At 43.8% G+C, this 18,780-nt stretch overlaps 1 protein-coding gene across 3 annotated transcripts in view; it reads left to right on the top strand.

The window, feature by feature from the left end:
* ASPHD2 (aspartate beta-hydroxylase domain containing 2) overlaps positions 1-18,780 on the top strand; it is a 105,367-nt gene that overhangs the window by 72,751 nt on the left and 13,836 nt on the right. The gene's annotated exons all lie outside the window — the stretch shown is intronic.

Raw genomic sequence — 18,780 nt, 5'->3', positions numbered from 1 at the left:
CCATGACTGCCTAACTGCCTAAAAGACAAGTGCATTAATTTTCACCAAAATTCAAATGGACACCCTTAGTTCACTAAACCATGCAACCGACTCCCACAGATCCCTACTTGCCCCCTTTAATGGCTGCGGCCTTCCGTGCGGCCTACAGACTGACCAGTAAAAATCTAGTACTGGACTGCCCTGTCCTGCACATGATTGCCCCATAAACTTAATTTCAGAATACTGGTACAATAGGGAAAATGTTCCATTCAAGTTCATAGGAGATTGAGGTGTAGTCACAGACAGTCTGGCACTAGATTTTTGCCAGGCTGTAAACAGTAAAAGAAGCCTCAACATTTGGAGGAGGGAAGTAAGGACAATCAGATGCTGAGTGGTGTCCTAGTTTAGTGTACTGAGGGACCTAGGGAGAGGGGCTTGGTGGATTTTAATATTTGTGCACTTGTCCTGTTGCACAAGTAGACTTGAGTTATGAGAAGGAGCAGTAAAGAACAACCATGGTGTAGCACTATATAGCGGCAACCAAATTCTTCATACAGTATCTCACAAAAGTGAGTACACCCCTCACATTTTTGTATATATTTTATTCTATCGTTTCATGTGACAACACTGAAGAAATGACATTTTACTACAATATAAAGTAGTGAGTGTACAGCTTGTATAACAGTGTAAATTTGCTATCCCCTCAAAATAACTCAACACACAGCCATTTAATGTCTTAAGCACTGGCAACAAAAGTGAGTACACCCCTAAAGTGAAAATGTCCAAATTAGCCATTTTTAATCCCCCAGTGTCATGGGACTCAATAGTGTTACAATGTCTCATATGTGAATGGGGAGCAGGTGTTTTAAATTTGGTGTTATCGCTCTCACTCTCTCATACTGGTCACTGGAAGTTCAACATGGCACCTCATGGCAAAGAACTCTCTGAGGATCTAAAAAAAAGAATTGTTGCTTTACATAAAGATAGCGGCAGCACGGTGGCCAAGACCATACAGCGGTTTAACAGGACAGGTTCCACTCAGAACAGGCCTTGCCATGGTTGACCACAGAAGTTGAGTGCACATGCTCAGCGTCGTATCCAGAGGTTGTTTTTTGGAAACAGACGTATGAGTGCTGCCAGCATTGCTGCAGAGGTTGAAGGGGTGGGGGGTCAGCCTGTCAGTGCTCAGACCATATGCCGCACACTGCATCAAATTGGTCTGCATGGCTGTCGTCCCAGAAAGAAGCCTCTTCTAAAGATGTTGCACAAGAAAGCCTGCAATCTGTTTGCCCAAGACAAGCAAACTAAGGACATGGATTACTGGAGCCATGTCCTGTGGTCTGATGAGACCAAGATAAACCTATTTGGTTCAGATGGTGTCAAGCTTGTGTGGCGGCAACCAGATGAGGAGTACAAAGACAAGTGCGTCTTGCCTACAGTCCAGCATGGTGATGGGAGTGTCATGGTCTGGGGCTGCATCAGTACCACCGACACTGGGGAGCTACAGTTCATTGGTGGAACCATGAATGCCAACTTGGACTGTGACATACTGAAGCAGAGCATGATCCCCCCTCCCTTCGGAGACTGGGCTGCAGGGCAGTATTCCAACATGATGACCACTGCCTTGCTAAAGAAGCTGAGGGTAAAGGTGATGGACTGGCCCAGCATGTCTCCAGACCTAATCCCTATTGAGTATCTGTGGGGCATCCTCAAATGGAAGGTGGAGGAACGCAAGGTCTCTAATATACACCAGCTCCGTGATATCATCATGGAGGAGTGGAAGAGGACTTCAGTGGCAACCTGTGAAGTTCCGGTGAACTCAATGCCCAAGAGGGTTAAGGCAGTGCTGGAAAATAATGGTGACCACACAAAATATTGACACTTTGAGCCCAATTTGAACTTTTTCACTTAGGGGTGTACTCACTTTTGTTGCCAGCAGTGTACACATTAATGGCTGTGAGTTGAGTTATTTTGAGGGGGCAGCAAATTTATATTGTTATACAAGCTGTACACTCACTACATTGTAGCAAAGTGTCATTTCTTCAGTGTTGTCACATGAAAAGTTATAATAAAATATTTAGAAAAATGTGAGGGGTGTACTCACTTTTGTGAGATACTGTATGTAACTAGTAAATATGGCAGTCCCTATGTACATGTAGAACTATAAACCTATAGATTAGATTTACATCAAGCTCATCTCTTATATGTGTGTGTGTGTGTGTGTGTGTGTGTGTGTGTGTGTATAATATATATATAATATAGTGCCTTGCGAAAGTATTCGGCCCCCTTGAACTTTGCGACCTTTTGCCACATTTCAGGCTTCAAACATAAAGATATAAAACTGTAATTTTTGTGAAGAATCAACAACAAGTGAGACACAATCATGAAGTGGAATGAAATGTATTGGATATTTCAAACTTTAACAAATAAACTGAAAGATTGGGCGTGCAAAAATTATTCAGCCCCCTTAAAGTAATACTTTGTAGCACCACCTTTTGCTGCGATTACAGCTGTAAGTCGCTTGGGGTATGTCTCTATCAGTTTTGCACATCGAGAGACTGAAATTTTTGCCCATTCCTCCTTGCAAAACAGCTCGAGCTCAGTGAGGTTGGATGGAGAGCGTTTGTGAACAGCAGTTTTCAGTTCTTTCCACAGATTCTCGATTGGATTCAGGTCTGGACTTTGACTTGGCCATTCTAACACCTGGATATGTTTATTTGTGAACCATTCCATTGTAGATTTTGCTTTATGTTTTGGATCATTGTCTTGTTGGAAGACAAATCTCAGTCCCAGTCTCAGGTCTTTTGCAGACTCCATCAGGTTTTCTTCCAAAATGGTACTGTATTTGGCTCCATCCATCTTCCCATCAATTTTAACCATCTTTCCTGTCCCTGCTAAAGAAAAGCAGACCCAAACCATGATGCTGCCACCACCATGTTTGACAGTGTGGATGGTGTGTTCAGGGTGATGAGCTGTGTTGCATTTACGCCAAATATAACGTTTTGCATTTTTGCCAAAATGTTTGATTTTGGTTTCATCTGACCAGAGCACCTTCTTCCACATGTTTGGTGTCTCCCAGGTGGCTTGTGGCAAACTTTAAACAACACTTTTTATGGATATCTTTAAGAAATGGCTTTCTTCTTGCCACTCTTCCATAAAGGCCAGATTTGTGCAGTATACTACTAATTGTTGTCCTATGGACAGAGTCTCCCACCTCAGCTGTAGATCTCTGCAGTTCATCCAGAGTGATCATGGGCCTCTTGGCTGCATCTCTGATCAGTCTTCTCCTTGTATGAGCTGAAAGTTTAGAGGGACGTCTAGGTCTTCGTAGATTTGCAGTGGTCTGATACTCCTATTTCAATATTATCGCTTGCACAGTGCTCCTTGGGATGTTTAAAGCTTGGGAAATCTTTTTGTATCCAAATCCGGCTTTAAACTTCTCCACAACAGTATCTCGGAACTGCCTGGTGTATTCCTTGTTCTTCATGATGCTCTCTGCGCTTTAAATGGACCTCTGAGACTAACACAGTGCAGGTGCATTTATACGGAGACTTGATTACACAGAGGTGGATTCTATTTATCATCATTAGTCATTTAGGTCAACATTGGATCATTCAGAGATCCTCACTGAACTTCTGGAGAGAGTTTGCTGTACTGAAAGTAAAGGGGCTGCACGCCCAATTTTTCAGTTTTTTATTTGTTAACATAAAGTTTGAAATATCCAATAAATTTCGTTCCACTTCATGATTGCGTCCCACTTGTTGATTCTTCAAAAATTACAGTTTTACATCTTTATGTTTGAAGCCTGAAATGTGGCAAAAGGTTGCAAAGTTCAAGGGGGCCGAATACTTTCGCAAGGCACTGTATGTATGGATGTATGTATATATATGTATGTGTATATATATATATATATATAATATAATATATAGCATTGAAAGGATACAGTACTTCTTAAAGTGGAAGCCTAAGACTGAAATCTCTAAATCTTCTTGCATCTAAGACTAACCTATCTAGCCCTGTAAAGCAAAAATCGCTATACATACCTTTTTCTGAAGCTGACTCGGTCTGGTCTCCAGTGGCAGAAGCTCTGTGCAGGAGACACAGCTGACAACAACTGTAAAATGCCTGGGAAGTGACATCACTCACAGACGTCACTCAGAGTTACTATGGGGCTTGTGTTGTCTCTTCTTCACACACCTACATAGAGAAGCCGCCACTGAAAGCTCAGCGTGGGACAGGACCAGAGCGGCTTCAGAAAAGGTATGCATAGCGATTTTTTTTTTTTTTTTTTCTCTCTCTACAGGGCTAGATGGGTTAGTCTGCGATTGTGGCTGCAAGTAGATTGAGATTTTAGTTTTAGGCTGAACTACTTTAAGCTACATATAGACAATATAGACAAATTTAATCAATATTAGTCAATTAGTCAATATCTTAAAGGTTGTCCCAATTGCTAACGTGCGATAATAGCACATGCAATTGCTGCTCATTCATTCCCCCTCTGTTCTTCAGAAATAGGGGCACTTGACTGAGCCCAGGACTCCTCTTAATGGAGTATTTAGGCCAGAGGACAGGAAACTTGCTCTTTATTTTTCAAATGCATATACTGTATATCCAAATTTACATATACACTGCCTGGCCAAAAAAAGGTCGCCACCAAAAAGTCACACACTGTAATATTTTGTTGGCTTTGATTACGGCCCACATTCGCTGTGGCATTGTTTCGATAAGCTTTTGCAATGTTACAAGATTTTTTTTCCGTCCAGTGTTGCAGTCATTTTTAACCAGATGATGGAAAAGTTGGACCACTGCGCGAAGCCTTCTCCAGCTCATTCCAAAGATTCTCAATGGGGTTAAGTTCTGGATTTTGTGGTGGCCAATTCATGTGTGAAAATGATCTCATGCTCCCTGAACCACTCTTTCACAATTTGAGCCCAATGAATCCTGGCATTTTTATCTTGGAATATGCCCGTGTCATCAGGGAAGAAAAAAATCCATTGATGGAATAACCTGGTTGTTCAGTATATTCAGGTAGTCAGCTGACCTCATTCTTTGGGCACATGCAGTAACTATCCAATAGGATAGTTACTGCATGCTTAGTTTAGCTAGTTGCTTAGTTAATTCAAGGTAAATATTTTTTGGGCCAGGCAGTATATAATTGTGTGTGTGTGTGTGTGTGTGTGTGTGTGTGTGTGTGTGTTAGATCGATATATACACACACACACATACTATATCACCAAAAGTATTGGAACGCCTTTACACAGACATGAACTTTAATGAAATTCCAGTCTTGGTCTGTAGGGTTCAATATTGAGTTGGCCCACCCTTTGCAACTTTAACTGCTTCAACTCTTCTGGGAAGGCTGTCCTCAAGGCTTAGGAGTGTGTCTATGGGAATGTTTGACCATTCCTCCAGAAGCGCATTTGTGAGGTCAGGCACTGATGTTGGACAAGAAGGCCTGGCTTGTAGTCTCCACGCTAATTCATCCCAAAGGTGTTCTATCAGGTTGAGGTCAGGACTCCTTGCAGGCCAGTCAAGTTCCCCAACCCCAAACTTTCTCATCCATGTCTGAGCTTTTTTTAGAAAATCTTTTTCTTTAGAAAAATCTGTGTATTGAACTGCTAACTTAACATCTAAGTTTATGTATACTGCCATTTCACAATTGACATTATATGGTCTACTTTGTAGCTATTATGACCAGTAATTTTTTTTTTTTTTTTTTTATGGTTGGGTTCCCTTTGAATTTTTCATTATTTTGTGCATCCTCCTGTATTTACTTGCATACTTACAGCCCTGATGTAACAAGGCATAACTCATCTAAATATGTTAAAGATACAGATTTAACGTGATGTACTTTCATCACCAGCTGCGCTTGGATAGGTTAGCATTTTTCCAGTTTTGTCGTTGACCTATCATCAAAAGCTGTCAGCAAAGCCATGCCATTGGCTGGATCAATACAGTATGTTAATTAAGTATTGGTTTTCACCTGTCAGGTCTGTTAGATCTCAGTCAGACACAAGGATCATTAGGACATTTCATGCTAAGGCTGTTTTTTGCTTTTAAGCACTGGAGCATTTTCTTAATACTTGTTCTTTACAGAGCAGCCATAACTGTACATGATGGTTATTCTGGTTATTCCTTGTACAGAGCAGGAAACTGGATAAGCTGTAATGGTGTTTAGAACCGCTTCTACAGTGGCAAAAATAATTATTTGATCCCCTGCAGATTTTGTATGTTTGCCCACTTACAAAGAAATGAATGGTCTATAATTTAATAGGTGTATTTTAAATGGTTATATACAGAATATCAACCAAAAATCCAGACAAAAACACATGATACAAATGTTACTTATTTTACTCACTCAACTGCAACTCAATTTTATATTTGATCCCCTACCAACCAACAATAATTCTGGCTCCCACAGACTGGCTACAATATGTGCTCATGTAATACAGATTAGTCATGTCCATTTAAGAAGGTGTTCCTAATAACTCATTATGTGTGTAAAAGACCTGTCCACACAATATTTCTTCCATTCAAACATCAACATCATGGGCAAGATCAAAGAGCTGTCAAAGGACATCAGGGACAAGATTGTAGATCTGCACAAGGCTGGAATGGCTACAAGACCATTGGCAAGAAGCTTGGTGAGAAGAAGACATTCGTTGGAGCGTTTTGTTTTTTTCTTTTTCAAATGGAAGAAATGCATATAACCATCAATCGCTCTGTCTGAAGCTCCATGCAAGATTTTGCCTCATGGGGTAAGGATGTTAATGAGAAAAGTGAGTCATCAGCCCAGAACTACACTGGAGGAGCTTGTGAAGGCTCTCAAGGCAGTTGGGACCACAATCCCCAAACAAACCATTGGTAAATCATATCCGCCATGGATTGTAATCCTGCAGCACCCGCAAGGTCCCCCTCTTAAAGAAGGCACATGTACAGGCCCATCTAAAGTTTGCCAATAAACATCTAAATGATTAAGAGAAGGATTGGGAGAAAGGGCTGTGGTCATATGAGACCAAAACTGAGCTCTTTGGCATTAACTCGACTTGCTGTGTATAGAGGAAGAAAAATGCTGACTTTGACCCTAAGAACACCATCCCTACAGTCAAGCATTAGGGTGAAAACCTTATGCTTTGGAGCTATTTCTCTGCTAAGGGTACAGGCTGACTTTGCTGCATTGAAGGGCCAGTGGACAGGACCATGTATTGTAAAATCTTGGATGAGAACCTTCTTCTCTTAGCCAGAACACTGAAGATGGGTTGTGGATAGGTCTTCCAGCATGACAATGACCCAAAACAATACCGCCAACGCAACAAAGCAGTGGCTCAAGAAGAAGCACATTGAGGTCATGGAGTGGCCTAGCCAGTGTCCAGACCTTAAAGTGTTTGTAAAGTCACTAAAGTGACTTTATATGTATGTAATGCAGATATCCAGCCATTACCAAAACTGTATGTGTTTGTTAAATATGAAAAGGATAAATACCATTTCTGACACCACAGCTGTGCGGTCACGTGATCCCCTGTGTTGACCGGCCTCCATCTACGGAGAGAAGTGGGAAGGGCCGAGATTTCCCTTTGATGTCAGCCGACCAGCAGTGTGGAATCTCTACCCCCTCCTGCTTCCCCATAGATGGAAGCTGGCCAGCTAGGGGGATCTCGTAACAGCACAGCTGCGGTGTCAGAAATGGTATTTATCCTTTTTATATCTGACCAACACATACAGTTTTGCTAATGGCTGGATATCTGCATTACATACATTGAAATTTTCTGCATTATGCAACAGAATAGAGGGTGGAGGGGCAGGGAGGAAATTCTTTCATGCGGACAGGGAGGGAGGGAGGAGAGACTGTTAATGGAGAGGCCAGGGCTGCGGATGACGGAGACATATAACCTGACCACGGTAGTCAAGGCTTAGCAGCCATGATCATCGTGGTCAGCAGAGGCAGGGGGGACTGAGGAACTGGCAGGATCAATTAAGTTTATTACCAGTTAGGAAGATAAGAATTGCACAGCACAAGCACTGTGCTGTTATTCACGTCTTAAAGGAACAGGATCTTAGATCTTAGTTTTTTATTTTTTTTTGGGGGGGGGGGGTTAATAAATACTTTAAACCTATAAGAAATGTATGGAGGGAGCTGAAATTTCAAATTGCCAAGCAACAACCAAGAAACCTTAAGGATTTAGAGATGATCTATAAGGAGTGGACCAAAATGCCTCCTGAGATTTGTGCAAACCTGGTAACCAACTGCAAAAAATGTCCTACCTCTGTTTTTGCCAACAAGAGTTTCTCCACCAAGTACGAAGTCATGTTTTGCTTGGGGATCAAAGACTTATTTTACTCACTATACTGTAACTCAATTTAAAATCTTTGTATCATGTGTTTTTTTCTGGATTTTTGGTTGCTATTCTATCTCTCTTTTTTTAAAATACACCTATAAGAAAAAAAATAGACTCATTTCTTTGTAGGTGGCCAAACTTACAAAATCTACAGGGGATCAGATAGTTATTTTCCCCACTATAAATACCAGTATTACCATTTTCTTAACTTTTTCTTTTCAGAATGCAGCACAGTATGAGAGCGTAGAGGGCACAGTATTCAGAGTATCTCTTTTTTCCTCTGTTTAGATGTTCTGCTTCAAGGTAGTTTTAGATGAGGTTATGTGCATTTTAGAATTCCTGTTTAGATCCTGGACACAGGACACAGGAGAATTATTTTTTCTCTATCATTCATCGACAGACATGGCTCCATATCATCTTTAGACCATTGGGTTATGTTCCTCCTATCGGGAATAGGACACTAGGCAGGAAAAAGCTTTACCGCACCTATGGGGGCTGTCCCTGCAGGCATAACCCCACACACTCTAGTTTGTTTCTGCCTAGTTTAGGAAGCTTTAGGAAGTTTACTGAGCTCCAGCATCATTAACATTTATTAGTAAAAGGGCTGCAATCTCTAGCAGTACCGTGTTATATGTCCCCAGTCTCTAATGGTCTCTTTTGCATGTCTCAAGCTTTAAACCACATATGTACCCTTAGACCACATATGGACCCGGTCCCCAGTCTCTGACCATTTCCAATACTATCTTTGAAGTTTCTGACCGTTTTTTTCAGCACTACAATACCCTCAGTATTTTATTTGTGACCCCCCCCCCCCCCCCCCATGGATGTCAGGGGACTAAAGTAGAGGCACATATATTTATAGTAATTTAACCGACATTGCTCCAGCAGAACCATTTTATTTTATAATTGTATGGCAATACCAGTTATCGGCAGCAGGCGGTGCTGCAAGTATAGTACTAAAACTGATGGACCTATAGATGCAGAGATTGTCAGTTATTAAAAAATCCCTTACAGCTAAATAATAGTACTTATTTAAAGAAAAGTACAGAAAAAAAATATTAACTAGAAAAACACAAAAGGTTTTCATTTTCTGAAACGGCTATATATTGCTTTATCATGTAAATTGTGTTTACTCGTCTAAATTATGTCTGTGACAAACTGCATTTAAAATTAGGCTTGTGTAAAATCATAGAAGGTATTTAATTAAGATTGATAATCCCTATACTTTAATCAGATCATCTGTTTTGCTGTACAGGGAGTACATCCTTAAGCGGCTATGTAATTGCCTATATAGCACATGTACAGTAAGCACCTCTCTATAACCCCTGCTTTGTTCATGCAGTTTCCTTGTAGCAGCACACTTCAATTTGTGAAAAACATGCTGTGAAAGGTGCCAGAAATGCTGTCACCTGGGAAAATTTAGTACCGACAATCAATATGATTGTATTGATATTGTACAGTTCACTTATGAAGCACTCAAGTTCGTGTGTACTAGTTAATCAAACAAAAACCTTTAACCTTTTCTAGACAATGAAAGGACATCTATTAGGCTGTCCTAATATAGTGTGGCTGAATCATTCTATTTATGAATTTTAAACTTTTTAAGTTGGTTAGCTCTAAAATGGAGGATTTTAAATTTAGTACTTTTGATCCTTTATCAAGCAATTATGTTCAAAAAGCCAGACAAGCACAGATTCATATTCCAAAATCCACATACAGCATGTACAAAAGCAAAGCACCAGAAGGAATGCAAGTCTTTTAAAGCTGGCTATACACAATGCAGTCTTTTTATTTACCATAAACTATGTAGTGTAAAGAACTGCCTGATATTTTATTTTTTTTCCTAATGGATAGGTTTTATACAAATTAAATGTTTAGGTTTGTCCTCAGATTGCAAAGTGGTTTGCAATTGTACAGAAATGATACAATCAATTTGTTTGTATAATGTATGACTAGCACTAGAATCTTGCATTAGGTGAGTGGAAATACGCTGAGGGCGAGTGTGGAGCTGCATCGGAGGGGAGAGGGGCACCGGTTCTCCTCCCAGCCTCCACCCCCTGTCACTCTGCTAGCAGGGCCTGGCATACAGCGGGAGTCAGCGAAGAACTAGATGAGGTGGGAGCGGAGAGGCCTAGCAACCAAACCCCAGCTTGTTAATAGGACAAGTTAACTTTGGTAGCTCCCGCTACCCTGTCCAGTGCTGTCCTCTCTCTGCATCCCAAATCAGTTAAAGTGTCATTCATTGGTTTTAATTTTTTTAATGCTATATCTAATATATCAAAAAGTATATATCTCTATAGTAGCCAATCATATTTTATCCTTATTTTATTTATTAAGCTCTTCAATACAGGACACTTTCACCCCCTTCCTGTCCAGGCCACTTTTCAGCTTTTAGCGCTGTTGCTGTTTTGAATGACAATTGCGTGGTCATGCAACACTGTACCTAAACCAAATTTGTCATTTTTTCCCACAAATAGAGCTTTCTTTTGGTAGCATTTGATCACTGCATGATTTTTTTCCTATATGTTATAAAATTTTGTAAATAGGTTTTTTTCCTGCGCTGATGAGGCCCCACTGACAGGCACTGATGAGGATGCACTAATTGGGTGGCACTAATGATGAGGCACTGATATGCAGCACTGATGGGCAATCCTAGGCGGCACTGGTGGGCGGCACTGATGGCACTGATGGGCAGCACTGATGAGGGCACTGACAGGCTCCCTGAGCACTGATGGGCATCCCTGGTGGCCATGGGTGGGCAATCCCTGGTGGCCATGGGTGGGCAATCCCTGGTGGGTTTAGTGGCATCCCCCAAGGGTCTCTGCACTGGTAATCAATGCTCTGATTTCCAGCACAGACAGCCAGCCCCCCCCCCCCCCCAGACGTGAACTGGATAAAGCCGATCAACAGCACTTCCTATTTACTATGTGACCAGCTGTGATTGGACACAGCTGGTCTGAGACAGAAGCACTAGATGTGGCTAATATGCCTGACAACCATAATGGCTCAGATTGGCCAGTCGCCTCTGGACAATCAGGGGAGGTAAACGCAGAGGAAGCACGGCTAGAATCTTCTTCCAATCTTAAAAGCGGCACTTGTGCCCCTTCCTGCTGTGACCCCCCCACTCCTCTTAAGCGAGGACATTGCTTTATGCAAGAAAAACCTTGAAGTACTAATTTTAGTGTACTCGAGACTTGTGCCAAGCTGAATAGCTTATCACACACAGCACAGTTATCCCCAAAGTAGCAGAACCTGTTAGTGCCTGTAAGCATGCACCCACAGTGACTCGCGCACCCAGATGCCGCTTCTCTGTGTCCCCTCCAGTGTCTGACAGAAGCTCGCACTGCCAGGAACACTCCTCAAGCCACGTGCACGCCAACGCATCAGACACTCCTTCCCAGCTCCATGTTCATGCTCATGCACCTAAAAAAAAAAAAAAAAAAAAAAAAAAAAAAAAAAAAAAAAAAGCAGAACTTGCGTGTGCGATCACCTGTTACCGAAAGCAACGCTGACTTCTGACCTAGAGCCCCATCAGGTAACAGAACCGCTCAATGCCTGTTCCTGCACACCAAGCATGAGGTTTTTAATGGCAGACTGTAAGGCACATGTGTCAAACACAAGGCCCGTGGGCCGAATACGGCCCCCCAGGCCATTTCATAGGGCCCTCGCACCTCTCCTGCAGCTGAGGCACACCCCTTGTCTCTGCCCCCACCTTGTCTCTGTAGTCGGCAGAAGAGAAGACAGAACTCCTTTGCCAGATCCTGCACTCAGCTGTGCAGCTTCAGAAAGGCTTGTCTTTGCCCAACCCTCTTCTCAGCAGTCCGCAGCAGAGAGGAGGGCAGAACTCCTACAGATCCTGCACCTCTCTGTGCAGCCACAACATCACTTTGCCTCTGCCTCCCCTGGTCTCAGCATTCAGCAGACTCTGGAAGCTGACTCCATCCCTCCTCTGGTTCTCCTCCAGACCCTGCACTTCTTCCCAGATCCACCCGCATCTTCTTCCTGGCACCAGCACAAGGTAAGGGTGTGCATTGTGATGTAAGGAAGGGTGAGTGACTCTTGACTTCTGATGGTGGGGGGGGGGCTCTTGACATCTCATGTAAGGGTGAAAGGGGGCGTGGGGTGTTCTGGACATCTAATCTTACAGATATAAACAGATAGAATCTTACAGATATAACTGTAAGATTATATCTGTAAGGGCAACCATAATGCTTATATGGCCCGCAATGAAATTGACTTTGACACCCCTGCTGTAAGGCTCCATGTTCATGGTGGTTATTGCAGAGTGCTGGCTATGACACTTTTAAATTAGATCTTGCAACCATAAAGCAAAAGCGCTAGCCATTTTTAAAATTGTTGCCATTTTCAGCCCAATTCTGGCTAAGAGCTTTCAAATGGGCTGCTATTGTGCCTCTGCTGCCTCAATTTACCATTGACATGCATGTGCACACCATCTTCCTCTGGGGCACTCCCACTTGTAAGAGAAGGGGCACTTCTGTCAGCCTTCTTGGTGATCTGATCCAAAGATATCGCAGAGGTCAGATTTTAAAGTGTCATTTTCAAGGGGCTTGAAGGTTCTTTGGCCTCTTCTCTACCTAATGCTCTCAAATTTGCCATCTTCCTTGCAAAAATAGGTGGGTGTTCTTGCTGCTGTTCAGCAGTTTTTCTCACAGGGTCGTTACCCTAATACTGAATGAGGAACGATTTCACGGTTTTCACTCAAACCTGTTCTCTGTTTACAAGGTAAATGGAAGCACTCTACCCATTCTGGATCTAAAAGCTCTTAACTTGTTTCTGCAAGTCCAAAAGTTCTACATGGGAGTCAGCCAGGTTGATCATTGCCTCCCTGGGGGCCTTCTGACCTCTGTTTACATTAGGGATGCTTATTTGCCCATCCCCATATTTCCAACTCCTCCTCAATGTAATCTACATTTTAGATTAAGTTAGAGATCAACCGATTATCGGCAACACCGATATATCAGGGGCCGATATGCACTTTCCCCAATATATCGAAATCGGCCTTTGGATTTGCCGATATTTTCGTGACGTCATAGCGTATGTTGCGCGCACACGATCTGCCTTCTAACAGCGCCTCCCACGCCTGAGCGGCCCATACGTGACGCCGTTTCACCATGCGCTGCACACGTTCTCTGCCTTAAGACTGCCTCCCATGCCTCAGACAGCCTCGTGTACAGCCATCTGCAATCTGGTCCAGTCACGGTGCCAGCCATCCATCCACCCACAGGCCCTGGCCTCAGCCACCCACCACAGGGTGCCAGCCGCCAACCATCCGACCTACAACCACAGAACAGGCCAGGCTAAGTGAGTGACCCCAAGCCAGCCACCCCACCACAGTGTTCCAGCAAGCCAGCCAGCCATAACAGATTGACACCAGCCAGCCAACCAGCCATTACAGTGTTCCTGCAAGCCAGCCACACATAACGATGTTCCTGCAAACCAGCCAGCCACCACAGTGTTCCTGCAAGCAAGCCAGTCACCACAGTGTTCCTGCAAGCAAGTCACCCACCACAGTGTTCCTGGAAGCCAGCCACCCATAACAGGGTGACACCAAGCCAGCCACCCACCACAGTGTTCCTGCAAGCCAGCCACCCATAACAGGGTGACACCAAGTCAGCCAGCCACCACAGTGTTCCGGCAAGCAAGCCACCCATAACAGGGTGACACCAACCCAGCCAGCCACCACAGTGTTCTGGCAAGCAAGCCACACACAACAGGGTGACACCAAGCAACCAACACTGCCAGGCATCAGCCACCAACCCACAACAGGGTACCAGCAAGCAACCCACACTGCCAGGCGTCAGCCGCCAACCCACAACAGGGTGCTAGCAAGCAACCCACACTGACAGGCGTCAGCCACTAACCCACAACAGCATGCCAGCAAGCAACCACCCACACTGCCAGGCGTCAGCCACCAACCCACAACAGGGGGCCAGCAAGCAACCACCCACACTGCCAGGTGTCAGCCACCAACCCACAACAGGGTGCCAGCAGCAGTAGCAACTTCAGCAAGCCATATTTGTAATCTTTTTTGTGTCTTTCAAATTAAAATGGAGATGGAGGAGAGAAAAAGTAAAAGTGTGGTCTGGGACTATTTCTCATCTCAACCTTCTCCAGGAAAAGCAGCAGTGTGCAACACATGTACAAACAACAGAAGTATGGGATCAGTAACTGCAAAAAACAAAAATGGGTCAAACAGTAGAGAAATGTTTCTAGGCAGGCTTGAAGAATGGGGAATCAACAAAGACCGAGTGATGCTTGTGCAACTTCGAGACAGTGGAGCAAACATGCGGAAAGGAATGAGGCTTGCTGATATGTCAGACCTCTGTGTCATGGCACGCAACACCCTCCAACTTTCAAATGATGACCTGTCAAGCCAAAGAGCTTTGATTTGCTATATGTTTTGAGAAGCATGAAGAGATTAAAAATGTGCTTGCAAGTCTCTTGACTCCTCGATACAAGAACCATGTTTTCTCTTCAGATGATGTATTGGCTAAGGCGAAACAGTGGCTGACAGAAGATATTCAACAGGAGATGCAGGAGGTTCCTGCCGAAAAGACAAATCCAGAACACTATTTTTATGAAGAGCAGCATGCTGCAAAAACAGAAAAATGTCCAAAAATACGTCAACGAACAGAAGAGAATCTTCTCATCTTTGTTGAATATATCAGGACATTTTCAGTGTTTTTTTATTGGGGCCTCATGTGGAGGATTCAATTTCTTCTGAATCTGCAACTTTGAGCCTGGATGATGAACTTCATCTCTATTTGAAAGAAGCAGTAATTGACAGAAGAAGTCATCCTCTTCATTGGTGGAAAGAAAATGAGGCACGCTACAAAAGACTTCCCATGCTAGAAGATACCTCTCTCTCTGCTCGTCTGTCCTCCACTCCTCCTGAGCATGTTTATGAAGTGGCAGCATTGTATGAACAAAACAGAAGACCTTTAACAGGTGAGCATGGACATGCTGAAATGTTCTGCTTTCTGCATTATGATATTGTTCTACTTAATTGGGAGTATTGAAAAGAGTAGTGTCCAATCCAATGTCTAGCTGTTGCCCAGCTTTTTTTTCTAGCAGTTTTGCAGACTGCTGCAGTTGCAGTGAGTGCCCTACTGCAGACGTAGTCCACTGACTCCAGTCCAATCCACTGTGTAGCTGTTGTCTAGCTGTGGTCTTGTCTAGCTTTTTTTTTTTTTTTTTCCAGCAGTTTTGCACTGACTGCACTACAGTAGTGATTTATTGCAGTGAGTGAGTGCAGTACTGAAGCAGTTTATTTATCCATTAATGCACAATCAGATGATGTGAAACTGATGTCCCTTCAAGTGCACTTTTCCTATCAGTTTTCATGCAGTTAAGGTGTGAAGAATGTTAAAAATGTTATTAAATAAAGATTAACATGTTTATAAACCGTTTTTTGTCGAAATTTGTGTTTATTTTGCAAAATTTTAAATGTGTGAAAATATCGGCCGATACCGATATGTGATCGCCAAAATAGCGGTATCGGCAACGAAAAACCGATATCGGTCAATCACTAACCCAAGTATTCACCATGGTGCTCTGTTCCCAGGGGATTCTCATTGTGTGATACCAGGACAGTCCCCCGTTAAAAGACCAGGCCTCCCAAACTCTGTCAGCCAGTGGACTGTGCAGATACTGCAGCGATTCAAGTGGATCCTCAAACTTGAAAATCACCACTGGATCCCTTACTGATTAGAGTACCAGTGCTTGGTATTAAGGATCGCCCTGTCCAGCACTTTCCTGCCTCACAACAAACTTCTATCCTTCCTATTTTGTGCCTGGACCCCTCAGCCCCATATGCAGCCCTCACAGAGCCGTAACTAGAACCTTCAGGGCCCTGATGCAAGAAACCATGAAGGGCCCCCCAGACCCCTGGCCGGGGCCCTTACCTTCAAGCCCAGGGCTCTTCCCACTAATCCTGGGGCTCTTTACACGCGTTGCATGGCCTTTTATTACGGTCCCGCAGCAGGATTCTTTCACAAGTTCTGCAGTGGGCCCCCTTCCTGCAATCTTGTGGGCCCCCTTCCTGCAATCTTGGGGCCTCCCCACAGTGGTGCAATGCCAGGGTCCGGTCGCAAGTGTGACCTTTGTGATCCTGGAAGTTCACCCACTGGTTTGCTACCGGGCCCCCTGGAGCATGGGGCCTGGTAGCGATTGCAACCCCTGTAGTTACGCCCCTGAGCCCTCAATTTTTGCCTGCATAGAGAAGGATCTTGGCCTAAAGGTGGATAAGGTAGATGATTGCAAATCAACATTCGGGCAACATGGGACAAACAGATGTAGTCCTTAGACTGCCTCATGCATCTTACCTGCAAGGCCAGACTGGCATGGTGGATTTCCAACCTGGTGCTGAAGTCGGGGAAAACCCTTTTCTCTAATGACGCAGAACGTTGTCATGATGGAAGTCAAGCTGTTGGGCTTGGGAAGAGTTCTGGTTGCCCTTTCACTGTGGAGGAAGCTTGATTTCCCATCAACATGCTGGACAATTCCGTTACCCCTTTAAAGCTGAACCTGTCAGCTGTGAGGTCACATGACCAGAATACTGTCAGACAATGCTAGGCAGTGGACTACAACAAGAAGTCGCACCACACAATGAGATGCAGACTTGATTCTTACTTGGGCTGAACTGCATGTGGATTCTCTCAGCCATCAGCATCTGGATTTGAGGGAAACGGGCTCTTCCAAACAGTTTGCCACAAGTGAGCGACAGACATGGAACTTCTGGCATCCAAATTAAAGGACAAACTGTATAGGGTTTGTCCCCAAGATCCAGAGACCCTCCGGAATTTGTAGTGGATGCTTCATTGTCACCATGGAATGAGTGCACCCTGATCCTGATCCTTTCAGCCCCTTGGAGCTGAAAACAGAGGTCATGTGATCACCTATTTAAAAAAGGAAAAAGGTAATACAGTATTCATTTTTTCATCCATTTATCTCTTAAACTGAGTTAATTATTTTACAAAATAAGGGTTAATGTATACTTCACCAGCTGCTGCGATGCAACACAGCATCTGGAGTGTAGTGTGGTTAGGCCAGACCAGCACAGACATTTCATAAAGGTCTATAGGCCAGTATGCGGTGTCCTGTCCTGTGCTGTGCTGGCAACACACACGAACGCATGGTGTGAACTGCCCATACCAGAGACAAGGCATTATGACTTGTCTTGCGATATGACTGTGCTGGAATAGCCACCCAACAGTCCCCACCACACCTGGTGTGAATGGACCCTAAGATCTTGTTTTGCGTCTAACCCACCCCTACTGAGTCAGACCTTAAAGCAGAGCTCCAGCCAAAAGAGGAAGCTATGCTTCTTTACTTCCTGCCACGGATTAAGACACCCCTGGATTAGTGGACAGGTAAGTGTCCTAGTATTAAAAGTCGGCAGCTACAGTATTTGCAGCTGCTGACTTTTTTAATTTTTCTGAAGGAACCTGGAGCTCCCCCTTAATGCAGCAATCCTTAAAGCTCATGCTCCCTGACAATTGAAGAAATGTGGTTTTAACTGGGCGGGGGGGTATCTCCACATAATTACTGCTTCCCTACACGGAGCATAGGTCCCACTCTACAGCTTGCTGCCAATGGGGACAGGGTTTACTACTCGGGCTGTACCATATTTTGGACTCGCTTACCTCGTGTCAGACCTCTGAAGGAACAAACCCAAAATCTGTATAAAACAAAGTAGTGTGCTACCCGCTGGAAAACCTAGGATGTAGTAAAAAATGAATCGGCATCTGGGGCATAACTTTTTTAAGATCTCTCACTCCCTAAATAAGAGCAAAAGGTTTAGAATTACCATAACTCAAGCTCCTAATCCTTTACTACCAATTGTTTTTTTCATAAAGCCTGTTACTTTGGTTACTTTTTGCTCCTGCTCTTTACTTTAACCACTTCAATACCGGGCACTTTTCCCCCTTCCCGCCCAGGCCAATTTATAGCTTTTAGCGCTGTTGCATTTTGAATGACAATTGCGCGGTCATGCAACACTGTACCTAAACCAAATTTATGTCATTTCTTTCCCCACAAATAGAGCTTTATTTTGGTGGTATTTGATCACCGCAAGGTTTTTCTTTTTTGCTAAACAAATAAAAAAAAGAGCGAAAAAATATTTTTTGTTTGTTATAAAACTTTGTAAATACGTTTGTTCCTGCACTGATGAGCAGGCACTGATGGGGTGGCACTGATATGCAGCACTGATGGGCACTGATATGTGGCGCTGATGGGTAGCACTGATATGCAGCATTGGTGGGTACTGATAGGCGGCATTGATCGTCACTGATAGGCAGTACTGATTGGCACTTATGGGCGGCACTGATGAGCACTGATAGGCGGCACTGGTGGGCAATAATGGGCACTGGTGGGTGGCACTGATGGGGAGGGCACTGGTGGGCAGCACTGATGGGGAGGGACACTTTTTGGTCCCCCCAAAAGT

This window comes from Pelophylax lessonae (assembly GCF_965119305.1).
Source record: "Pelophylax lessonae genome assembly, chromosome: 1".
Taxonomy (NCBI): domain Eukaryota; kingdom Metazoa; phylum Chordata; class Amphibia; order Anura; family Ranidae; genus Pelophylax; species Pelophylax lessonae.
The sequence above is the reverse complement of the archived record's forward strand: the minus strand, read 5'-3'. Positions and strand labels throughout refer to the sequence as shown.